This window comes from Benincasa hispida, chromosome 10, assembly GCF_027475165.1.
Source record: "Benincasa hispida cultivar pf3 chromosome 10, pf3_genome.v1.1, whole genome shotgun sequence".
NCBI classification, from domain to species: Eukaryota; Viridiplantae; Streptophyta; class Magnoliopsida; order Cucurbitales; family Cucurbitaceae; genus Benincasa; species Benincasa hispida.
This window is the reverse complement of record NC_143487.1, coordinates 58,834,126-58,862,028: the sequence shown is the minus strand read 5'-3', so window position 1 is coordinate 58,862,028 and position 27,903 is coordinate 58,834,126.

Sequence of the window (27,903 nt, the reverse complement as noted above, 5' to 3'; positions counted from 1 at the left end):
GCGTCCTCCTATTCCACCTTCTAATGTCGCTCAAAATATTCAGGAGGCATATGAATGTTGGACACGGGCGAACGAGAAGGTCCGAGCCTATATCTTAGCTAGTCTTAATGACGTTTTGGCCAAGAAGCATGAGCCTATGGTCTCAGTGCGTGAGATCAGTGAATCCCTGCAGGGAATATTCGGACAACCATATGGAAAACTCAAGCATGAGGCTCTTAAATGCATCTTCAACTCGAAAATGGAGGAAGGCACCTCTATTCGAGAACATGTGCTTAACATGATGGTCCACTTCAATTTGGTGGAGATGAATGGGTCTCAGATGATGAGGGCAGCCAGTTTAGCATTATCCTGCATTCATTGCCGGATAGCTTCCTACACTTTGTTAGCAATGTGATTCTTAACAAAGTGGACTATACCCTTACAACTCTCCTCAACGAGTTGTAGACTTTCTGATCCTTGCTGAAAAATAAGGAGAAGAAGGTAGGTGAGGCAAATGTTTGTTCATCTTCTAAGAAGTTCTATAGAGGTTCGACCTCTGAGACTAAGTCTGCACCTTCTACTTCTAACACTACTAAGTGGAAGAAGAAGATGGGTGGTAAGGGGAAAAGGAAGGCACCTACTAACCCACAGCCTATCATCCAGCGGGGTAGGCGTCCAATGCCAGTTGACAAGGGAAATTATTTCCACTGCAACCAGAATGGATACTGGAAGAAGAATTGGCCTCGCTGGCTAAAGGAGAAGAAGGCGGCCAAGGGTAAGGCAAAACAAGGTAAATATGATTTACTAGTTTTGGAAACTTGTTTAGTGAAGAATGATGATTTTGCCTGAATTATTGACTCTGGGGCCACTAATCATGTTTGTTCTTATTTTCGGGGGATTAGATCCTGGCGGCAGCTGAAGGCTGGTGAGATGATGAAGTGAGTAGGCACCGGGCACGTCGTCTTAGCTATGGTAGTGGGAGGAGTCCAGTTGACTTTACAGAAGAAATTTATAATTTTAGATCATGTTTATGTAGTTCCTGAGTTGAAAAGGAACTTAATTTTTGTAAAATGCTTGATACAGTGTAAATATACTCTACATTTTCAATTGAATGAAGTGTTTATTCACAAAGATGGAGTTGAGATCTGTTCAGTATATTGATGCGTTGTTGTTAATGCGATGAAATAATGGTGTAGAATGCGATGGTGGAATATACGTTGTGCATGCAAGTTTTCTCAGCAAGATCCAAGTATAAATCCTACTGAGTTGCCTGGTAAACCCAGTATCGAACATAGGGACTAAAGAAACAGTATGCGATTGCAGTTTTCAATTACTTTGCGGTAACAAAAACAATGCGTTGGTTCGTTTGTTGTTTAAGGTATAAAATCTATGCGGCCGATTTGAGAAAAGAGTTAATAATACGAAAGATGCGATGAGTATGCGGGGGAATGGGTTGAGAAGGGATTTAGCTAACACTTCCTAAGATTGCGTTCATGTTATGCGACCCTGCTACATACATACAACAGAAAATCATCTCTCAATGCAAATGCTATGGCTTCTAGTTTTAGAACGCATGCGATGTATGCGATAATGTCTATAGAACCTACGTTTAAGCCTCTATTCTTGTCTATGCGACGACGAATGACACACACATACACAAGGCAACTACATACTACCATAACCTATATCTAAGGTGCATGCGATGCATGTTAGCAAATGTAGCTTATCTCTAAGTCTCTATTTCTTGCTTATGTAGATCTAATCTTGCTCTCTCGAGTCTAGATTCTAACCTAGCTCTCTCAAGTCTTAGGTTCTTTCTTTAGACTCCCCCTCGAGTAGCTCTAAAGGGTGATGGATGCAACATAAGACAAGATGATCGCATGCAATGAAGATCCTAGGTCATGTTAGCTAAGTACTCCTCAACCCATTCGAAGGTTTAGTTACTCATGCGTATTGTACAGAGACTGAACAGATGTAGAAATGCAAGTTCCATTCTATATATGAAATCAAAATACAGACTGACAATGTGAAATAAAGATAAAGAGCCTGGTAGCAATTTCTTGCTTCCCAAGGCTTTTACACTGTTCTTCTCTACTCTGCTCAAAAGATATTCTTGCTCTCGCAAGAGTCAGCCCTCTTTCTGTTTTCCACGCTCCCTAGCACTCTCTCGAGTTGACCAAGACGATCTTCCAGCATCTTTTCCCTTCTCTCGCTTCTACCTTCTAAGTATAAGAAAATTATGAACAAGGCTAACTATCTTCTATATGGTGAACTCTCTGAACTGAGCGAACTCCTTCAACGAAGGTGGCCTTTGGTATTTATAGAGCTTCAAGGTGAAGAACTTTTTCTCTCGAATGATTGCCCTGATGGGATGTCATTAATTCTCTGTCTGATGCGCCGAATATTTTTCACCGAAAAGTTGAGTGTACTTGCTATAGTATGTCGTTAACGGCTTGTCAACTTAATTCGGAATCGACCGTCATTTATCAAGCTTGCTCTATCCCATCGTGATTTATCAAGCTTTCACCTTGATGCACCGGCTTTATGCGGCCACCTTCTTGAGCAGATTTTCGCGAACGCATATGATCGCATAGTCTTGCGGTCGCAATCTCTTAGGCACTCAGATGCTAATTCCTTGGATCGCAATTTCGCCTTGCATCAATGCATTTTACTACATAAAATACATAAGTTAGCTATTTTAATGCGATGGACACATGCAATCGCAATGTTGTAAACTTAATGCTTTTGGACGCAATATTATATATTTTTACCGTCTTAATCTTGCATTGTTTTATATCTTTACGCTGTAATAACGTGCATTTCTGCACGTTATCACATATCTAGAAAATAACCTTTATATGCTACGATCGTTAGCAACGAGTTCCCTCCATAACATAGAGATGTTTAAAACCGTCGTAACTCAAAATAAACGACAAAAAGTTTGTACAAAAGAAAATGCCCAACTTTGGCACCTTTTATTAGGACACATCAATCTCAATAGGATTGAGAGGTTGGTGAAGAATGGACTTCTAAGTGAGTTAGAAGAAAATTCTTTACCAGTGTGCGAATCTTGCCTTGAGGATAAGAAGACTAAAAGACCTTTTACCAGGAAAGGTTATCGAGCCAAAGAGCCTCTAGAGTTAGTACATTCTGACCTTTGTGGTTCGATGAACGTGCGAGCCAGGGGAGGCTATGAGTATTTTATCACCTTTACTAATGATTACTCTAGGTATGGGTATGTTTATTTGATGCAACAGAAGTCTGAATCCTTTGAAAAATTCAGAAAGTGCAAGGCTGAAGTTGAAAATTCTTTGGATAGACGCATTAAGACACTTTGATTGGATCGAAGTGGAGAGTTTTTGGATTTGGGGTTCCAGAACTATTTGATAGAACATGGAATCATTTCCCAACTCTCAATGCCGGGTACACCTTAGCAGAATGGTGTAGCGGAGAGGAGAAACAGACTTTGTTGGATATGATTCAGTCGATAATGAGTTACACTTCCTTATGAACTCGTTTTGGGGTTTTGCATTGGAGATTGTAGTATATATACTCAACTATGTTCCTTCCAAGAGTGTTGTGAGAATATCTTTGGAGTTTTGGAATGAGTGTAAAGCTAGTTTATGTCACTTCTGCATATAGGGTTGCCCAACACATGTGCTTGAGGCTAATCTAAAGAAATTGGATGGTCGAGGTTGTGCCTCTTTGTAGGCTACCTCAAAGGTACGCCAGGGGGTTACTTTTATCATCTGAAGGAAAACAGAATGTTTGTGTCTACGAATGCTACCTTCCTAGAGGAGGATCATATTAGGGAGCACAGTCCATGTAGTAAGATCGTGTTACGTGAGCGTTCCAACGAAACGACTAAAACTTCAACAATAGTTGTTGAAGAGCCTGCTTCATCTGTAAGAGTTGTTGATGATAGTTCATCTGGTAGGTCAGTTCCACCTCAAGAGTTGAAGGAACCTCGACGGAGTGGGAGGGTTGCAAACCCATCTGTTCTCTATCTGGGTCTGACAGAAATCCTATCTATAGTAGTCGATGGCGACGTTGAGGATCCGTTATTTTATCAGAAGGTAATGGAGGATGTTGACCGGGATGATAGGTTAAAGCCATGGATCTTGAGATAGAGTCGATGTACTTCAACTCAGTGTGGGATCTTGTAGATCAGCCTGATGGGGTCATACCTATAGGTTGCACATTGATTTACAAGACGAAATGGGGTAACGATGGGAAGGTGCAAACCTTCAAGGCTTGACTTGTGGCAAAAGGTTATAACCAAGTGGAGAAATTCGACTATGAAGAGACTTTCTTGCCTGTTGCCATGTTGAAGTTGATCTGCATCCTCCTGTCCATTGCGGATTATTATGATTATGAGATTTGGCAAATGGACGTCAAGATTTCCTTTCTGAATGGCAATCTTGAGGAGACGAATTTATATAGTGCAGCTCGAGAGATTCATTGCCCAAAGTCAAGAGCAAAAAGTTTGCAAACTGAATTGGTCCATTTATGGGCTGAAACAGGTGTCTCGATCTTGGAATATTCGGTTTGATATTGTGATCAAATCGTACTGTTTTGACCAAAACGTTGATGATCCTTGTGTCTACAAGAAAATCATCAATAGTTTAGTAGTTTTCCTAGTGTTGTATGTAGATGATATCCTACTCATTGGGAATAATGTAGGATTACTGATTACGGTTAAGAACTGGGTAGTGACCCAATTCCAAATGAAAGATTTGGGAGAGGCTCAGCTTATTCTTGGTATTCAGATCTTTCGGGATCGGAAGAACAAAATGCTAGCACTATCTCAGGCATCGTACATTGACAAGATATTGCTCAAGTACTCGATGCCAAACTTCAAAAAGGACCTATTACCTTTCAGGCATGGAGTTACTTTATCTAAGGAAATGTGTCCTAAGATGCCTCAAGAGGTTGAGGAGATGAGACGGGTGTCATATGCATCTGTCGTTGGCAGTTTAATGTATGCGATACTTTATACTAGACCAGACATCTGCTATGCTTTGGGGATAGTTAGTAGGTATCAGTCTAATCCCGGACAGGGTCACTCGACCGCAGTCAAGAACATCCTCATGTATCTTCGAAGAACGAAGGACTACATGCTCGTGTATGAAACTAGGGATTTGATTCTTACTGGATACACGGATTCTGACTTTCAGACTGATAATGATTCTAGAAAATCCACTTCAGGGTCAATTTTTACTCTTAATGGAGGAGCATTAGTGTGGTGAAGCACTAAGTAGGGGTGCATCACCGACTCCACGATAGAGGCCGAGTATATAGCTGCTTGTGAAGCTGTTAAGGAGGTCGTTTGGCTTAGGAAGTTCCTGACAGATCTGAAAGTTGTTCCAGACATGTCTAGGCCCATCACCCTCTATTGTGACAATAGTGGTGCTGTGGCAAACTCCAGGGAGCTCAGGAGTCACAAGCGCGGCAAACATATAGAGCGAAAGTATCATATCATCCACGAGATAGTGCATTGAGGGGACGTGTCACGGAGATCGCTTTAGAGCACAACGTTGCTAACCCGTTTACGAAGGCTCTCACGGCTACAATTTTTTAGGGTCACCTTCAGAGCATGGGTCTACGGGACCGCCCGTGGCTGGACTACGGCAAGTGGGAGATTTTTATACTAGGCCTTAGTAGTTTATTATTTTGTACTAGTTATTTGTACACCCCACTCACTTTAGGACAAGTGGGGGATTGTTGAGGTTGATGCCCTAAACTCTCGTTGGGTCCTGTAGTTTATAAACACTGTATTAAACAAACGCTTGTGATGTAAGAGTATATGATATTTTTCTTCACTATTGTCTATGAAACATTGGATGTTTTAATTGCTTTACCACAAACCAATAAACTAAGATCCCTGGTTGTCATTGTAACTTAAGCGTGTATGTGGAGACATACAGGTGGATCACGTGTTAAGTGATAAACAAAATGGTCTATAGTATATGGATATAGGAGGGAAAGCTTATCCTGGTGATGCTATGGATGCAGTCTGCTTTGTAGAATAGTTACAAGTGTTGTGACTTGTTACAGATGGTCTGATCCTGATCATTCACGTGGAGACATGTGAGCGGCGGTGTCCTATATAAAGAAGTTTGTATAAGACCAGACCATAAAGTGTTATAGTCTCGTTATATAATTTTGTTCATTACAGAGACTTCAGTTCACTAGGATGACCAGAGGTAACATGACCTCAATCTTGAGTGAGTTGGAAACTCCTGGCTTTGATGGCGTTCCTTTGATTTGCATGGGTGCGAATGGCCAGATCACGACTCAAACCTACCACTTTGGGGATTCGTATGATTTGGGAGTTGGGAACTCAACTACACAAGATTGAATTCACTCCTTCCTCGAACCAGGGATAAGTAGATAGATTGCTCCCTTAAAGGTTGATTCCGGGACTTAAACGATATGGCGCCACATACCTTCTCATGGCCCGAGAGGTGTCCACACATAGTAGAACTATGTTGTATTGTTCATTAGAGGGATCAGTGGTACTTAAGGAGTTAGATGTAACTACAGTGGCAAAACGGTAAATTGGCCCAACTGTACTTACGAGCATTTATGAAGGGTTGTCATACTGTTGATTAGTTATATCCAATAGACATAGAAATATATGTATGGTGAGAAGAGTGCAGCTGTCTGTCTTTAGAGGTATGTCTGGCAGTTAACGGATGGTGGATCTCGTGGTTAAAGAGTTTAGTCAACTATTCACGTACAATTGGAGCTTTGAGCCATAGGTTCATAAGGTCCCCTTGGTAGCTCAATGGATTCAAGTTGAGAATCAGTTTTTGGGTCAGTTTGAAGTGTTCAAATTGACAAGAGGGAGTGTTATTATATATGATATAATTAAACTGGTCAATTATATTTGATATAGTTGACATGATGTATGAAATACATTTATTGGAGAAAAAGGACATAAATATGATTTATATCTAGTGGAGGAGAAAATGACTATGGTTTATATGTTGCATTTGATGTGATATTAAACTTTAGGTTATAAATATAATATGATTATATTTATTTTTTAATCAAACGATTATGAGATAATTGTTGACGGTTTTTTCTCCGTAATCGAATGAAATAGTGGGAGGTTGCATTCAGTTTTCGTAACTGAAGGATAAAATGAAAATGGTTTTCATTTTGCAAAGAGATCAGATATTCGCTCACTGATTAGTACATTGTCCATCGCCTAGCAAACGAGAGCATACATAATAGCTCAAAGTTTACTAAACGATCATGTACACGCGTGCTTTTTCTAAACGATCGCATAGTTTTACCTAAACGATCACATAGTTTTTTGATCAGATATTCGCTCACTGATTAGTACATTGTCCATCGCCTAGCAAACGAGAGCATACATAATAGCTCAAAGTTTACTAAACGATCGTGTACACGCGTGCTTTTTCTAAACGATCGCATAGTTTTACCTAAACGATCGTCTAGCTTTTTTTAAGCGATCGCATTTCCGAGCATTTTATTAGACGGTCGTCTATACGATCAGCCCCAGTTTATTACACGATCGTGCACTTTTTACTAAACGATCAAGTAGTCGTCTATACGATAGACTTCCGATATCTCCCACTTGCTTGGTCGTGGTAAACGATCATTCCTTCCTTCTTTCCTCTACCAAATCCAACAGAGCCCATACCTCCTGGATTCTCACTCCTAGAATATTGAGATTTCCGAGTGGTTGTGTCCTCCATTATTGCCTTGTTCGTGAGAAGTCCGTTCGTGGGTAAATGACAGCGAGATTTGGTGGACGATAAGCTTGACGATCTCAACGATAGCAAGATTGGCTGGATTGACGAGAGCGAGATTCAAAGCGTAGAAGAGTTCTTCAACTAGTATGTATCTCGTTCCTTTGTTATTTAAAGTTCAAAGCATGCCATAATTTATTGTTAAAAGAATAACTAGTATGTTTAATTGTGAATGCAATGTTTCTGTCACAATGAGTTTGGAACGATCTTGCTTTGGCTCAGAGATACTCTTTGATAAGAGTTCCTTCACTGGTGTAATAATGGAAGAAAATGTTTGGCACTGGAAATACTCTTCAAGGAAGCAAAAACACACTTGGGTTGGAATTTATTTCTTTAAGATGTTGGGCTTGACCCATTAAGCACTTAAGGTGGCAATTTTAAATGTATAAATATGTTTATACATGAAGAAAGAATTTGCAGAACTTGTCGTGAGCTCCTTGCTACTGAAGAAGAAGGAAAAGTCAAAAGATTGAGAGGTTGTTTGGGGCACTGAAATGATATAGGATGTTTGGAGTTCTGATGTTTCGGGTGCAGAGTTGTGTTATCTGAGTTCATATGTCTGTGTTTGTGTGTGCAGAGTTCTTATGTCTGAGTTCATACATATGTGTTTGGGTGTGCAGAGTTCATATGTCCGTGATATCTGGTTCAGTTTTTTGTACTCTAAAATAATTTGCCTGTATGAACACTATTTTTTTAAAATCTTATAATTCAATTATCGTATCAATTTAGTTTTTTGTATTCAATTATTGTCTTTTAAATAATTCTTTATTATTGTTGTTTAAAAAAACTCAGTCAAAATTTAAGATTAATCGTAAATAGTCAACAAAATGCAAACATTTAAAAATACGAAATTTAATTCTAAGTCTGGGATGGACGTACCAATTTTTTTCTAAAACATTTTTCCACTTTTTAATACTATATACATATATATATATATATATATATATATATATATATATAATCTTCAATTATGACTTAAATTTCGAACAGAGTCTTCAAAAGTAAGAAATAAAAAATAAAATAAAAAATAAAAATAAACGAGGGAAAGTAGTATTTATAAATTTAATTTTTAAAAACTATGGGGAACTAAAGGGTTATGAATGGTCAGTTAAATATTTTAGTGAGGCATTTACAAAACCTTACGAATTTTGTTAAGGCATTTCTCATATATATTCACGGATGAGTTTTCAATTGAGGTTTTATAATGGGCTTTTGAATAGTAGATTTTGAATATTGATATTGTATATGAAGAGATTTTTTTTTAATTTTTGTGAAATTGTGTACAAAGATTTAATTCAAAACATTGTGATTTTTTTAATGGACATTATACAGATAAATAATTGATATACTAAGCAAATAAAAATGAAATTTTGAATGACATAATTTATAAATAATAAATTATTAATATATTCTATCACAAGATACTGGAGGAAAACACGATAAAATGGGTGCATAGAACTAGATTGAAATATCATGGTTTCTTAATAAAATGGATATAGTGGGAAAAAAATTACACCCAAAGTATAATGAAATAAACTCAAGAAAAGAATAAAGAAATAAAAACATAAGTGAGCCATAGAAAGGAAGGAGAGAGTGACGGTCGGATATGGGAAGGGAGGAGACATAAGAAGTGGGGGAGCTGAGAGAGTTATTAAATGAGAGTTACTGTGTACATGTTGGAGAAAGTGAAAAGGGAAGATGGTATATCAGTGGGCCAAACAGTGATATAGGAGTCATATCATCTCTCCACATAGGATATTGGTCCCACAAACAGGCCCTGAAAGTTTTTCTTTTTAATATTTTAATTGTGTGGGTGTGTATTTGAGAGAATAATATTTGTTCTCTTTTGTTAGGTCAAGGGTTTCTCTCATTATTTATTCTAACTTACTGAGTTGTGGTACTAAGAATCAAATAGTTCGTGTTGAACTATTTGGAAGAGATTTTTTTAGTGAGAGATTGGAACTTTTTTTGCAATTCTCATCACAGTAGAACTTGTAGTTGTAGAAGACTGGATATAGTCCCGAGTTTGGGGCAAATCAGTATAATTTTTAGTGTTGTTCTCTTTTTTCTTCTCTTTATTATTTATTATTTTATGAGCGTTAATTTTTTTCTCTAACTTATCTAAGTAGAAATTTAAGATATAATTTATTTTTCGTATTTATTTATATCTTAGTATAAATTTCCAACCAGAAGAGAAAAATGGGAGAAAGAAAGGAAAATTGGAAGAAAGTAAGTAAATGAATTTTTTTAAGGTTTTAAAAAATAAAGTACTTTTAAGTTATTATTAATTTTATTATAATAAATTTTTTTAAAAAAAGTGATATAATGGGTCAATGACATCTATCACACAAACATTTTTTTACTTTCTACTTACTATTATTGTTGTTCTCGTTATTATTATATATAATTTGTTGTGTGTTGAAATGAGAATTGGGTTTGTTGCCCAATCTTGGCATTAAATTTTTTATATTTTCCCCTTCTACTCCGTCAGTCTGCCACCGTGCAACCCTTTTTTTTTCATTCCTTTTTATTTTATGTTTGTCTTGTAGTGTTAATATGATTTTTTTCTCTTTTATATATCTTTAACTTGATTATTTAATTTTTAATAATTAGCTTTTTGTATGTTCTCTTTTATGTAATTTTCATCTATTTATCTATTTTCCCTGATTCATCTCATTTTAGTTGATTATTACATTATCTTATATTGTAATATTTTTTTTATTTGTTAACTTAATTAGTTTATTATTGTGTTTGATAAATCGTAAATTATATTGTTGTTAATAGTTTTAATTTAAAATTCTTTTAAGAAGAATTAACCAATGATGGAATCTAGAAAAATTGGGAGTTCGACTTTCTAAAATTCTTGATGTGAGGAGTCGATTCTTTAGGAGTCCAAGATCGATCTCCAATATATTTTTATTGAAAACTTAAAATCTCAATTTATTATGATACTTCTTTAATTATGTTCTTTTCTAATATATGCTCATATTAAATTAATTTTGATCTATAGTTTTTTAAGTTTTTTTAAAACTCTTTCAAAGTCATTTAAATTACATTATTTGGAACATTTAAAAACCAATGTATTATTTCAAAAGTTTTCCAATCAAATTTTTTCTAAAAATTATGGTTTTAAGATCATTTCCTATATATAAAAAAAAAATCTTTCGACGGAATTTAAAAAATTTGGGAGTTCGATTTTCTAGAATTCTTGAGGTGAAGGATCATACCTTTGGGAGTCCGAGGTTTGATAAAAAAAAATAATTAATTTTTAAAAAAATATTCTACTCGCACAAGGTTTTCAGAGAAACTTATTTCGTATATTTGAACTTTTTGTATTTGTATTAATTTCGGTATAGCGAGTACAATCTCTAATACATAATCCTTTGATGCTTTCAAAATGAACTATAATCTTTAAGCTGGTTGGTCTTCTTGGATGATCGGCCTTTGGGCTTGTTGATCTTCTTGGAGGATCAGTCTTTCGGTTTGATAATCTTCTTAGAGGACCAGTGTTCGCATGAGGTTTTCGAAAAAATGTATTTCATGGAGTTAAACTTGAGTTGATGTAGATTGATGCGGATGTAGCTCGATCTCTAGTACTTGATCATCTGATCCTCTCTTGGTTGAATGGGTACGCTTAATCTATGGAAGCGGAGTGTGTGAATGTTCTTGAAGTTGGTGTCTTGGAAGAATGTTTGTATCTCTTAAGGACTTCAGTCTTCAAGTGTGCAATCAAGGAGTCTTTTGATTGCAGAAAATTCCCTCTAGGCTTTCTAGAGTATAAAATTATTGACCCCCACAAATGAAGAGAACTTCTCTATTTATAGAGCTCTTAGGTGGGCTTTGTGGGCTTGGGCTTGGTTGGTCCATAGACCTAGCCCTTGGGCTCAATTTAGGTCTTCTTTGACATTTGAGTTAAATTAAGCATATTCTTGGGTCCAATTTAATTTTAGCCCAAACTTTAATATTTAATCATACCAAAATAATTAATTTGATCCAATGGTTAAGACGAAAACACATGGCATCATCGGGATTCGCCAATTTATGACTTCAATTTCAATTTGAGACACATGTTAGCTTTTAAGTGGTCCAAAATTTGATGATTTGTAATTTTGTCATTAATTTAGGAAATGACGTGATAATTTATGATTGGTACAAAATTTGTCATTCAACGGGGAAGTGGTAAAACCTCCGAATCTGACTTTAAAGAGGAAGCGAAGTGACATTCCAACTGTGTGCCTTTAGTTTACTATGTTACCTCCTTAAGAATGATGAACATCTTCAATTTGTTATGTTTCCCCTATTAGGGATGAACATCTTCAAATTTAAATGTTTCTCTCAATAGAGATGACCATCTTCAATTTGAAGTGTTATCCTTTAATGGAGATGATCAATACAATCTTGTAATGTCACATTTGAGTGGTGTGGCACCTTTTCTGAAGGACTGAACTTAAATTTCTTTGAGTTGCCTACGTATCCTTGAAAAAAGGGATTAAGTCATGACGTGGTTCAAAAGATTTTTTTTTTTTTTTTACTAGACTGAACTTAAAGTTTCCTTCAAGTTGCCTAATTACCCTTTATAATGACAACGATCAAGTCATAACGTAATTAAAAAAGAAAGTTTTTTTTTGGGTTGTTCACCTTTTAAGCTCATGCGGGCCAGAAGAAACATGCAATTTAGACTCTTGTGATGACAAGCTTCTACATTTAAACTTCATAAGCTCTTATTTTATCATTGTTTTGATCATCCTCTTCATTTGTATGATTTGTCAATATGTTAAGCTTTGGCTTTATCCTCAAGAAACCTTCTGTATTTATATCAATAGATAACTTCCTCTTCATGCATGACAGAACATGACTATGAATCTTGTTGTCATTGTTTTCTTCATGAAATGGTCTTGCCTTCAAAGTTTTCATCTTTCTTTCATGTTCAAGGCTTGTCATTCTAAGACAACCAAGAGTAAATGTTGAAGGACGATCTTTCTTTGATATGAAGATACTTAGCCTTTTCAATGATAAAGTTCGAGTAGCAGTAGACATTGGACATTAGTTTTCTTCTTCTATCGTGGTCATGCTCAATCTTTGGAAGACTGAAGATCGAATCGTTGAAGGCTTGATACATTCGAAAACAGAAATTATTTGCTCAGTTTTTTTTTTAATCATCGACATCTTCAACAGTTATATGATTGTTGTCGACTTCGACTATGCTGACAACGTGAGATGCAATAAATTCTGATACTTCCTCTGGATGATTAGCGAGGAAGCTTCTTGGGAGAAATTCTGTGAAAGTTACCGACCGTCGAAGTTGATTGGAGTCCTCGTTATCTTCCTTAGCAAGCTTAGGCTTCCATGCCATCTTTTTGCCTTTCCTTTTATGAGTCTTATTCCCTCTTCTATAGCTTCGATAAAAGCACAACTCTTTTTTGGATGGAATTTGGCTGTCTTCTTTCTCGACGAGTCACAACTATTCACCCTTCGTTGTCATCTTCAACAAGATCATCTTTTCTTTGGAAATATGTGAAGGAAATCATAAACGAGATTTCCATGAGCAGCGGAACAAGACTATTCCAAATTACAATCATGAATGAACAAATATTTACAGTCGACTTCAAAACAGATGGTTATATAATTCAAATGCAGAAATTACAGCATCAACAATAAATGAACAAGGGAGACAAACTCTATGACAATAGCAGAAGTGTCTCCACGCTTCTATGCGCACTCTGATCACTCGAACAACAGCAACCACGAATGCCCGATCTACATGACTGCAACACCGCACGAACACTCCGCGCTCGTCCTCAACGATCTCCTCGGTCACGAACTCTTCCGCAACACAAACGGCCTTCACAGCACCACGAACGGCCTCCAAAAAACCTCGACGGTGTCGAGTTGAGTCTGACACCACCAACAAGGTGACCTTGGTATTTTCGTGTGAGAATCCAGATGGTAGGCTATGTTCGGACTTAGTATGAGGCAGACGAAGGAGGAAACAACGATCACGTACACGACTGGGCAAGTGGGAGATGGCTGAGACCTATCGTATAGGTCGATGCCCAATTGTTTAGATAAAGTTATGTGATCGTCTAGCAAAAGCTATGCGATCGTTTAGCTCGATCTGTCACCTACAGACTCTACATGATTGTTTACCTTGGGCCAGCGATCGTCTAGTAAAGTTATGCGATCATTTAGTAAATACTGCACGATCGTTTAGCTCGCACCTGCACGATTTTTAGCTCACCCAGCCGTCATTTAGTAAATCTGAATTTACTTGACGACTACGTGAGTCTCTTTTGCGCGAGAGAAAATTCAAAAATCCTTTTCAATCTTTTGTAAAAACTTCTTTTCAAAATAGAAAATCACTTTCCTTTTAAACTCACGGTTACCATGATCCAATAACCACCCACTACTTTGGTTATTTAAAAGAAAACTAATTAATTATCTAATAATTAGTATTATTAAAAACATAAATGATAACCAACTTATCATACTATATTTATAACCTATAGTTTAAATATTTCATCTCATGAAACATATAAACCATAGTTCTTTTTCTATTCCATGGTACTTAATGTAAATCTCATTTACATCAATCCTCCACTAGATTTATCTTATACATCATACCGATTATATCATATATAATCAAAATACCTCTTGTCAATTTAAATATTTCAAATCAACACCAAGAACTGATCCTTAACAGAATCCAAGCTACCAAGGGGATCTCATGGACCTGTAGCTCCGAAGCTCCAACGGTACGCAAATAACTGATTAAACTCTTTAGTCACGAAATCCACCATCCATTAACTGCCAAGCACTCCACTAAAGACCGACAGCTGAACTCTCCTACTACAGATATATTATGTATCCATCTTAACCAATCAGTAGTGCGACAACCCTTCACAGATCGCTCGTAAGTACAGCTGGGCCAATAACTGTTATGCCCCTGTAGTACATCTATCTCCTTAAGTACCACTAATTCATCTAATGAACAGAAGTCATAGTCCTATTATGACTGAGTCTTCTCTTCCAAATAGAAGTTGTGGCCACTATGTTCAGCCTCAGAATCAGCCCTTAAGGGAGCAATCTCTCTACTTATTCTTGCTTTGGGAAAAGAGTGAATTCCATCTTGTGGTATGAGTTCCCAGCTCCCAGATCAGAAAAATCCCCAAAAAGGTAGCCATATTGAGTTGGTAATTTGGCCACTCTCACCCATACTAATCAAAGGACCGCCCTCAAAGGAAGGAGTTCACAAAACACTTAGGATTGAATTCGTGTCACATACGGTCGTTTAGGTGAGATGTAAGTCTCTAGTATCAACGACGATATATATACAGAGTCTAGTCATCTCGTGGTTCAGGTCTTATACAAACTCTTTATATAGAACACCCTCGCTCCATGTCTCCACATGAATGGTCAGGATCTACCATCTGTAGTAGTTGACAACACTTGCAAACCTCTACAAAGCGGGTTGTATCCGTAGTATCACCAGGATCAGGTATCCCACCTTAATCCTTATACTACAGACTGATTTAGATTATCACTTAAGGCATGATCCACTTGTATATCACATATACATGCTTAAGTTCACATAAGATAATCAATGAGCTTTGTTTATTGGATATAAGTAAATGTCCAAATTAAATAACACTTATTTTATTCATTGAACAATGTGTATCTTTACAAAACAACAAGACTCCGGGAGAATTAGGACACCAATCTCAACAACCTCCCACTTGTCCTAATGACTCGGGAGACTAATGTACAATACAATATAAAAATGTACAATATACAATAAACTATGGCGTACCCCAGTATTATCTCTCACTTGCCCTAGACAAGATGTCGCATGTCCCGCAGACCCAGACTCTTCAAGTGAGCCTCAAACACTTTAGCCATGAGGGCCTTTGTAAAGGGATCAACAACGTTGTGCTCCGATGCGATCTGTTTGACTATCACATTACTGCGACGCACAATCTCCCTGATCAAGTGATATTTTTGTTCTATGTGCTTACCTCGACGATGACTCCGAGGCTCCTTCGAATTTTCCATAGCCACGCTATTATCACAATAAAGAGTGATAGGCAAATCCATATTTGGAACAACTTCCAAATCTGTAAGGAACTTCCTCAGCCAAACAGCCTCTTTAGCTGCTTCACAAGCCGCTACGTATTCGACTTCCATAGTGGAGTCTGCGATGCATGCATCCTTGCTTGATGCTCCACCAAACTACAGCCCCTCCATTCAGAGTAAACACTAACCTCGATGTCGATTTGCGAGAATCTCGATCGTTCTGAAAGTCAGAGTTCGTGTATCCTGTAAGGATCAGATCCTTATCTCCATACACAAGCATGTAGTCCCTCGTTCTCCGAAGATACTTGAGGATCATCTTGACCGTCGTTCAGTGATCAAATCCTAGATTGGACTGATACCGACTGATAATCTGTACTGCATAGCAAATGTCGGGTCTAGTACACAACATTGCATACATCAAGCTTCCTACAGAAGAAACATAGGGAATCCGTCTCATCTCCTTAACTTCTTGAGGTGTCTTAGGACATTGATTCTTAGAAAGAATAATTCCATGCCTAAAGGGTAATAAACCCCTCTTGGAATCCTGCATCCTGTACCTGATCAACATTTGATCAATGTACGATGCCTGAGATAGGGCTAACCATTTGTTCTTGCAATCCCGAATGATCTGAATCTTGAGAACATACTGTGCCTCAACCAAATCTTTCATTTGGAACTGGGCAGCTAGCCACTCCTTAATGTCAATCAGATATCCTACATCATTCTCAATGAGTAGGATATCATCAACATACAGTACCAGGAAAGCTACTGAGCTGTTGATGATCTTGTTGTAAAGACAAGGCTCATCAATATTCTGGTCAAAGCCAAACGACTTGACAATAGTGTCAAATCTGATGTTCCAAGATCGAGATGCTTGTTTCAGCCCATAAATGGATATATTAAGATTGCAAACTCTTTGCTCTTGATTTGGAACTACGAACCCCTCTAGTTGAGTCATATAGATGGTCTCCTCAAGATTACCATTCAGAAAGGTAGTCTTGACGTCCATTTGCCATATTTCATAACCATAAAATGTGGCTATGGATAGAAGAACCCCAATAGACTTCAGCATGACAACAGGTGAGAAAGTTTCCTCATAGTCAACTCCCTCAACCTAGGTATAACCTTTTGCCACGAGTCTAGCCTTAAAGGTTTGCACCTTTCCATCTCACCTCTCTTTCGCTTATAGATCCACTTACACTTAATAGTTTGACCCCATCAGATGGATCAACAAGCTCCCAGACATTATTGAAGTACATAGACTCTATTTCCTAGTTCATGGCCTTAACCCATTCATCTTTGTCAACATCCCCCATTGTTTTCTTAAAAGACAATGGATCCTCAACCCCATCATTCGTAATGATGTTTTGGGCTTCAGTCAAACCACGTAACGATCCGGTGGGTTCATAACCCTTCCACTACGTCAAGGCAATCTCAACTCTTAAGCTGGTTGACTAGACGTTCCGACCTCAACAATTCTTGTTGAACCCTCAACAGTCTTAGTCTCACTTGAGATCTCACGTAAAACGAGCTTACTTTGTGGCTTATGATCCCTCATGTGATCTTCTTCCAAGAAGATAGAATTAGTGGAAACCAACATTTTGTTCTCACTTAGATCATAGAAGTATCCTCCTCTCGTTTCCTTGGAGTAGCCCACAAAGAGGCAAACCTTCGAATGCGGTTCCAACTTCTTTGGGTTAGTCACTAGCACATGTGCCGAACAACTCCAAATTTTGAAGTGGCATAAACTACCTTTACGGCCTCTCCATAACTCAAAATGTGTTTTAGAAACACTTTTCGAGGGAACATTATTCAGTATATAACATGCAGTCTGCACTGCATGACCCCAAAACGAGTCTGAAAGACGAGCATAACTCATCATAGACCGAACCATGTCCAACAAGGTCCTGTTTCTCCTTTCAGATACACCATTCTGCTGAGGTGTACCCGAGGCCGAGAGTTGGGACGCAATCCCATGTTCTATCATATAGTTCTGGAATTGGAGGTCCATATACTCTCCACCATGATCAAATCGTAGTGTTTTTATCTTCTTACCTAACAAGTTTTCAACTTCAACCTTATACTCCTTGAACTTGTCAAGGGCTTCAGACTTACGTTGTATTAGGAAGAGATACCCAAACCTTGAATAATCATCTATGAAAGAGATGAAATATTTATACCCACCTCGAGCTCTAACATTCATCAGACCACAGAAGTCTGACTGTACAAGCTCCAAGGCTTCCCTGGCTCTGTAACCTTTTCCAGTAAAAGGTCGTTTGGTCATCTTGCCTTCGAGGCATGATTCACATACCGGCAAGGAGTTTTCTTCTAAACTCTTTAGAAGTCCACTTTTCACCAACTTCTAAATCCTAATGAGGTTGATGTGACCTTACCTAAGATCCCAAAGATGGGCGTTTTCCTTTGGAGAAACCTTTGGTCTTTTAGTTGTTGTTGTCGTACTGAACATTTCAGTGTTAAACAAGGCTTTTATGACTAACGGCCTTAATACATATAAGTTATTTTCTATTGCACCATAACCAAACTCCATTCCATTCTTGAAAATAAACACTTTATTCTCAGAAAATGAGACAGTATAGCCTTGTTCAATGAGACAAGAAACCGAGATTAAGTTCCTCTTAATATGAGGAACTACAAAAATATTATCTAGTAACAGATAATGTTTCTTGTCAACAAATAACTTCTGCTTTCCTACAGCAACAACTAAAACAACCTCACCAATACCGACTCGAAGAGTCATCTCTCCTTGTGGCAACGTTTTCTAGGAACTGAATCCTTGGTAAGAGGAACTGACATGATTGATAGCACGTGAATCAAGGATCCAGGCAGAATCATCATTCTCTACCAGAAAAGTCTCCAAGATCAATAAATCATATTTACTTTCTTGTCTCCTCTTGTGGAGAGTAATAGGATGGAGGTTGTTTGCCACGAAATTCGTGTCACACGATTCTTTCCACTGTAAGTAATCGGTCATTTTTAAAAGCTTTAAACGGAAATAATAATGAGTTGCTGGAAAAAAAACATTGACCTACGTTAGGTTTTAGCAAATACCCGTTGTAAAATAAAACAACATCCAATAAGGTTTTAGCAAAACTAACATGAACCCTGTGTGACATCTAGTTTCGCAATGACGCTTCAAAGGTTTAGGAAAAAAGCTGCCTAAGGGAGGTCAGTTATCCCTCCTCTGAATTGAAAAGATCTCAACCAATCATTAATACCAGAACAACTCTTGCTTCTATAACAACTAGCCATCATTGATTTGGCCAAGAGATCATTAACTTACTTAACAATCTCCCGTAAGTGTGACCTGCCATTTTAAGCCCTAGACATTCGTCCCAAAAGGCCAATCTGAAGGGAAAAAATCTGATTGGGACAAAACCTAAAGTGACCCTATCCATTTTTGGAGTTCACCTTGATCTTGACCAACTGCACAAAACCCATCCTAAGGGGGCCGCTTCCAGGGCGACACGAGGGCGTACAGAATGATCTCACAGTGTGAACCAATGACAGAGACCATAAGACGTGTTGACACACACCCTTCACCCACTTACTATAAATACTCTCTCTGTCAACCTTGATATTGACTCATGCAAACACCATTCGAAGGGGGATCCATCCTGGGCATCTCGAGGCAAAGCATGAATCTCACGGTGTGAACATACAGGGAGAAACGTGAGTGGAATCATAGACATATCTGATACGCCTCCTCCTCCCACTTAGTATTTTATAACCTAGGGTTTAGCTTACTTAGAAAAAAAACACGGCTAAGGATTTTAACTAAGTGACTTTTAGGTTTTCCCAAGAGTAACTCTTACCTTGGATAGTTGAACAACTTTTGATCATCATCCATTAAACTCTTTAACGGAGTCTTTGACAAAAACGTCGCATGCTTGTTGAAAATCTATCTAATTCACCTTTCCAGGTAGGTTCCCAGGTAGGGGTGTTACGTTTCCGTCAACTTAAGAACCCCAGCCTAGCCAGAACCCACCTTATACAAAAGGTCCCTTATAGATAGGTTTACAACAAATTTAATCTTTTATTCCAACCAATTTAATCCTATTAAACCAATTTTACAAGATTAATCTACGTTACTAAACTCTTTAGAACCATTTGAACTTAGGTCTATCTCAATCCAATTTTAAAACCCTTTTAAAAAAACTTGAGTTCACCCTAAGTCCGCATGCAATTCTGAATTATTAATTTTAGGTCTAATTTCCTTTATAACACTTATAAACGGAAACAACCACAATGCTAAGCTAACACATTCAAGGCATTCATAACGATTATAAACAGCCTAAGTGTTATGCTCAATGCATTGTCCATTCATTGCTACTTCTTTTATATCACACTTATACAAACAGTAATGAAATGAGCAAAACATGCTTCCATTCACCCTTAGACTATAACATTTATAATAAAAGGATGATGCATGATAATGCTTAATGCATGCAAAATATAACTCTTATATTTCGTGATGCATGCACATGCTTTCAAGTAATTTCTTCATGCAAGATTATAACAATTGAAGGAAATCGGAAACGAGATTTCCATGAGCAGCGGAACAAGACTATTCCAAATTACAATCATGAATGAAAAAATATTTACAGTCGATTTCAAAACAAACGGTCATACAATTCAAATGCAGAAATTACAGCATGAACAATAAATGAACAATGAAGGCAAACTCTACGAACAATAACAGAAGTGTCTCCATGATCCTATGTGCACTCTGATCTCTCGAACAACAGCAACCACAAACATCCGATCTACACGACCACAATACCGCACGAACACAACACGAACACTTCGCGCTCATCCTCAATTACTTCCTCGATCACGAACTCTTCCATAACACGAACGGCCTCCAGAAAACCTCGACAGTGTCGAGTTGAGTTTGACACCACCAACAAGGCGACCTTGGTATTCTCGGTGTGAGAATCCAGAGGGTGGACTCTGTTTAGACTTGGTATAGGGCAGACGAAGGAGGAAACAACGATCGCATACACGACTGGGCAAGTGGTTGATGGCTGAGACCTATCGTATAGGTCGATGACCAATCGTTTAGATAAAGCTATGCGATCGTCTAGCAAAAGCTATGCGATCGTTTAGCTCGGTCTGTTGCCTACAGACTCTACAAATCGTTTACCTTGGGCCAGTGATCGTCTAGCAAAGCTATGCGATCGTTTAGTAAATATTGCACAATCGTTTAGCTCGCACCTGCACGATCATTTAGCTCGCCCAGCCGTCGTTTAGTAAATCCGAATTTACATGACGACTATGTGAGTTTCTTTTGCGCAAGAGAAAACTCAAAAATCCTTTTCAATCTTTTGTAAAAACTTCTTTTCAAAATAGAAAACTACTTTCCTTTTAAACTCACGTTTAGCATGATCCAATAACCATCCACTACTTTGGTTATTTAAAAGAAAAAAAATTAATTATTTAATAATTAATATTATTATAAACATAAGTGATAACCAACTTATCATACTATATTTATAATCTATAGTTTTAATATTTCATCTCATGAAACATATAAACCATAGTTCTTTTTCTATTCCATGGTACTTAATGTAAATCTCATTTACATCAATCCTCCACTAGATGTATCTTATACATCATACCGATTATATTATATATAATTAAAATACCTCTTGTCAATTTGAACATTTTAAATCAACACCAAGAACTGATCCTCATCAGAATCCAAGCTATCAAGGAGACCTCATGGACCTATAGCTTCGAAGCTCCTACGGTATGTGAATAACTGACTAAACTCTTTAGACACGGGATCCACCTTTCGTTAATTGCCAGGCACTCAACTAAAGACCGACAGCTGAACTCTCTTTACTACAAATATATTATGTGTCCATCTTAACCAATCAGCAGTGCGACAACCCTTCACAGATAGATCGTAAGTATAGTTGGGCCAATAACTGTTATGCTCCTGTAGTTACATCTGTCTCCTTAAGTACCACTGATCCCTCTAATGAACACAAGTCATAGTTCTACTATGATTGAATCTTCTCTTCCAAAGAGAAGCTGTGACCACTATGTTCAAGCTCCGGAATCAGCCCTTAAGGGAACAATCTCTCAATTTATCCCTGCTTCGGGAAAGAAGTGAATTCCATCTTGTGGATTGAGTTCCCAGCTCCCAGATCAAACAAGTCCCCAAAAAAGTAGACATGTTGAGTTGGCAATCTAGCCACTCTCAACCATACTAATCAAAGGATCGCCTTCAGAGGCAGAAGTTCACAAAACACTCAGGATTGAGGTCGTGTCACATATGGTCGTTTAGGTGAGATGTAAGTCTCTAGTATCAACGGCTTTATATACAGAGTCTACTCATCTTGTGGACCAGGTCTTATACAAACTCTTTGTATAGGACACCCCCGCTCCACGTCTCTACATGAATGGTCAGGATCTACCATCTGTAGCAGTTTACAATACTTACAAACCTCTACAAAGTGGGTCGTATCCGTAGTGTCACCAGGATCAGGTATCCCACCTTAATCCTTATACTACAGACCGATTTAAATTATCACTGAAGGCATGATCCACTTGTATATCATATATACATGCTTAGGTTCACATAAGATAACCAAGAAGCTTTGTTTATTGGATATGAGTAAATACCAGAATTAAATAACACTTATTTTATTCATTGAACAATGTGTATCTTTATAAAACAACGAGACTCTAGGAGAATTAGGACACCAATCCCAAAAATATGTTGCTAGAATCTCTTATTATAATTGAACGACTATAGGCTTAAAGGTCCCAAATTGGATGAAGGTTTCTCTTTGATTATAAGATGCAAATGTTTTTTGAATACTTGAAGTCGTTACTACTGTAGCATGACTTTTTTGAGCTATTTCATCAAGATCCAGCTCAATCTTCTTTTCACAAGCCAACTTTAGAATTAGCTCTTTTAGCATGAAGCACTTTTCTATTCGGTGGCTAATGACCCGATGATATTTGTAGTAGTTAGGATCATCTATTTTTTTAACTACTCCGACCGCTTGCATTCTGGCAGTTGAATGAGTTGTTTCTCTAATAATTGCTCCAACATGTCTGCAATATCAGAGTCAGGGAATGGATAAACTTTTTCCTGCTTTTCTTTAAGATTTGGGCGACGTTTCACGCCCTCATTGTGTTTTCTTTCAAATTTTGTTTTTTTTTTCCTTTAGAGGAAAAATTTAGCGGGGTCGTAATGATGACCATAGATTCTGTTATGGCACTATTTACAATCTTTTGGTGCCTTTGATTTCTTTTTTATCCTTTTTCCCTACAAGGACTAGGAAATCTTTAGTTCCCTTGTTGGCAATGCTCAGCTTCATGTCATGAGCGTGTGTTGTCAACTCCTCAAATATAGGAGGCTTTATCCCTTTCAGGATGTAGAGAAAATCTCAATGCATGCCTTGGGTGTACATCTTCACTGCAGATATTTCAGTGAGTCTATTTTTATAATCCAGACTTACAGCTCTCCATCGGTTCATATAGTCGATGACCAGCTCTCCCTTTTTCTATTTAGTGTTTGTCAGCTCCATCATGCTAATAATATGCCTAATGTTGTAGAAACGATTCAGGAACTCTCTTTCCAACTGTTCCTAACTATCAATCAGTTCTAGCTTTAAATTAGAAACGATTCAGGAACTGCTTGACTAGCTAATCTCCTCTGGTTCCTGCATTTTCATAGGTTTCAATGAAGTGGGAAACATGTTGTTTCAGATTGCCCTTTATATCAAACTATTAGAACTTTGGAGGTTGATACCCAATCGATATTCTCAGGTTATCGATTCTCTTAGTGTAGGACTTGGAGTACATAAAAGAAAATTGAGACAATCTTCCATACTGAGCTCTTAAGGAGTCTGGAATCACATCCTACAGTTGTTGAACCAACAGGGAGGCAACAAAGGTAGATTGTTGAAATTGAATTTCCTGTAACCCAATTTTCCCTTTGTCAATGACTTTGACAGTAGGAGTTTGACTCGACTAGTAGTTTCATAAGTCTGCATCTGTTCTCTTAAAGTAGCGATTGCATAATCTCGTTCCTCTACAACTTTCATTAGGAGATCTAATTTCCTCTCCATTAGGAGATCTATTTTCCTCTCCATCTCTATCATGGCGATTTCATGATTCTTTCTCTGATTGATCAAAAACAGGAGAATAGTTGTCGAACAAGGGATTTTCTCTTATGAAGATCCCATCTTTAGGAAATTCCATTAATTGTTCCTAGATTTTCTCCGTTTGCTCGTGCAGGATCTCCTTTGAGAGATTGTGGGTGACAGGTCCCATGTAAGAGTCACTGCGATGGTAGCTTTGGATGCAACATTCTTTAGTTTCATTTGTTGATTTTTTGATTTAGATGATGAGAGAGAGATGAGAGGTAGAGATGTCCCACCGGACATGTCAATTTGTTCACACGAGGTTTCTAGAGAAACTTATTTCAGGGATTTGAACTTTTAAATTTGTACTAATTTTAGTTTAGAGAGTACAATCTCTAATACATAATCCTTTTATGCTTTCAAAACAAACTATAATCTTTAAGCTGGTTGATTTTCTTGGATGATCGACCTTTGGGCTTGTTGATCTTCTTGAATGATCGGCCTTTGGGCTTGATAATCTTCTTGGAGGATCAGTGTTCACACGAGGCAGGAAGAGAAATGTATTACGTGGAGTCAAACTTGTGTTGATGTAGTTCTGATGTGGATGTAGTTTCATCTTGTTGGGTTTTATGTCCTAAAACTCGTGGTATGTAAATAATAGAAATTATTCTGAAAATTAAATAAGGTGGTATTGAATAGATGTTTTGCCTAATAGAAATCCCCAAAACTTGTGGTAAGTAAACAATAGAACTTATTCTAAAAATTCAATAAGGTGTTATTGAATAGATGTTTTGCGTAATAGAAATCCAATAAACCTAAAAGTCCCTTGATTATTGGATGAGTACTTGAACTTTATGTGGAGACATAAAAGTGGACCAAGTTCGAGTAAATAGTCATCATGATCTATAGTATATGAATAAGGTTGGGTACCCTATTCTGGTAACATTATTGGATATGGCCTGCTCTGTAGTTGTTACAAAGAGTTGTAAAGTGCAACAAACGAAGTGATCCTAATTCGTTCATGTTAGGACATGAGGAGTGAGGGTGTCCTTTGCAAAATGGTTTGTACAAGATCGGACCACGAAATCAGTCATTCTTACTTTATAATGTTGTTTACTGTTTAAGACTGACTATTTCAAAGCGATAACCTAGGTAACTTGACCTTAATCATGAGCTAATTATGAACTTCTGTTTATTTGGAATTATCCTTAGATTTGCATAGATGAGGGTTGGCTCAACAGCACCGACTCAATAACCTCCCATTTCAGGGGTAAGACCGGATAGATAGCTGGGGATATAGGGTGCAAGATGGAATTCACTCCTATCCATTTTTAGGGATAGTAGAGAAGTTGTTCCCTTAAGTGCTGATTATGGGTCTTAAACAAGGGGCTCCGCCCTCTTGTTGGCCTGAGAGGGACTCGGTTTGTTGATTGGATCACAGAACAATTGTTCATTAGGGGATCAGTGGGGACTTAAGGAATAAAAGGTAATTTCGGGGGTAAAACAGAGATTCGACCCAGCCATTATTACGAACAACCTGTGAATGGTTGACTTACTAATCATGGTTATATCGAGTGGATATAATATATCTGTGAGGGGAGTTCAACTATGGACTTTAGTAGATTGACCTATTAGTTAACGAATGGGGGTTAGATCAGTCTAATGAGTTTAGTCGATTAATCTCAGATCGTTGGAGCCATGATTTGTAGGTTCACGAGGTCCCTCTACTAACTCGAAAATGGATTAGCTCTAGAGTAGCGCGATAAGTTAATTTGAAACGTTCAAATTAGAATTAAAAGAAATTGGAGAATATATATATTTAAATATATGAAGATGGATTTGTATAAAATTAATTTAATATTGGATATTAAATTAATTTGAATTATTTAAATTATTTAAATAATTATTTATTAATTTTATTAGAAAATTAATTTGTAAAATTAATAAATTTTGATTTTTAAATCAAATGTGATTTTAAAATCAAATTTGGATTTTTGGGAATAAAAAAACATAAAATGAAAAAATAGAATTTTCCATCTTCATCTTCAAGTAGCTCACACTAAACCCACCATCTTCAAGCTTCAATTACTCCAAGCATGAGCTGCATCTCATGCAGTCATTCTCTTTGCATGATGATCTGCAATATATTGAAGAGATTGGAGTGATTTTGAGGCAATGCAATCAAAAGAATTTTGCTGAAAAATTCAGTTGAAGAAGGAGTTCTTCAACAGGTTGCTGCTGTGAGAATTCTTCAAGTTCCCTTGATTCCAGCTTATTTTGAGTCCCACAACTCAATCTAAGAGCACCAAGAGAATAATAGGGAAGATTTTGTGGTTGTTTGCACAAAGATTTGGAGGAATTTGCAACTGGAAATCGAGATTTCAAAGATTCTTCAAAGGTATGTCTTGAAACCCATTAATTTTTTCTATAGCATGTTTTCATTTCTGCCAAAATTAATGTATTAGAGTGTTTATCGATCCTCGTTGCTTCTGCTACATGCTGATACAATCCAATAAATCTCTAGTATCCTCTGATTCTCTCTCGGTTGAATGCATATGCTTAATGTATGAAAGCGAAGCATGTGAATGTTCTTGAAGTTTGAGTCTTGGAAGAATATTTGTATCTCCAAAGGACATTAGTCTTCAAGTGTGGTCAAGAGTCAAGGAGTCTTCTGATTATAGAGAATTCTCTCTAGGCTTTCTAGAGTGTAGAATTGCTGACCCCCACAAATGAAGATAACTTCTCTATTTGTAGAGCTCTCAGGTGGGCTTTGTGGGCTTAGGCTTGGTTGGTCCAATTTAACTAGCCCTTGGGCTCAATTAATTGGGTTTAGGTCTTCTTTGACATTTGGGTAAAATTAAGGATATTCTTGGTCTAATTTAACTTTAGCCCAAATTTTAGTATTTAATCATACCAAAATAATTAATTTGATCCAACAATCAAGACAAAAATACATGGCATCATCGAGATTTGTCACTTTATGACTTCCATTTTAATTTGGGACACACATCAGCTTTTAAGTGGTCATAAATTTTATGATTTGTAATTTCCTCATTAATTTAGGAAATGATGTGGCAATTTTTGATTGGTCCAAAATTTATCGTTTAACAACTTCCTTCATTAAAGGGTTCTTCCGATTTGAGAAATCGTAATAATTTTTTGTATTCTTGAGGTTAGAATTTTTTCCTCAATTCTAACATAACCTAATTGATGGAAATTTTTTCCTTATTTTATGGGATCATTACTTCAAATATTGGAGTAGTGAGGGTTAAAATAAGACATTGCTTTTATTTAAAAAAAAAATTAAAGAATATTGTTAATTCAAGATTTAAATTTGGCTACCGTTTTCTAAACTGGTGTTATGGGGTGTTTACACAAAAACTACTGTCGAACCCAACTTTAGTTTTTGCATACCATTTTTGTTTTTTAATTAAAATAATATTATTTTTATTTCAGTGTCCAATCACACCGTAAAAATGATTGGTGGCGGTTTTAATTTTATTTTCTTTTAAAATTAACCCTTTTCAAGGGCATCGACCACTCTGCATCGTCTCTATTACATGAGGTTACCATGATTTATTTATTAAAACAAATACAAATCTAATATGTTTCCTTCAAATCTTGATAACATTTTGATGCAATCAAACACAATGATTTTTATTCTCAGTAATCTTATTCCTACACATGTTATTATTCTTAGAAATCTATATAATCTTGAATCGAACGACCCCTTAATTGTTTAATTTTAAACAGTTTAATCTTTATACTTTCAATTTCGTAATAGTTTCATGGGTGAATTTTAGTATGTGATAATGCAGTTCTTGTACTTACAAAGTTGTGACAATTTAATCCATACTCTAAAAAGAAATTCATCACAATTATATGATAAACGCTTTTATTATTTGATGATTTAAACTTTATAACTTAATAAACATATTGGGTTCATA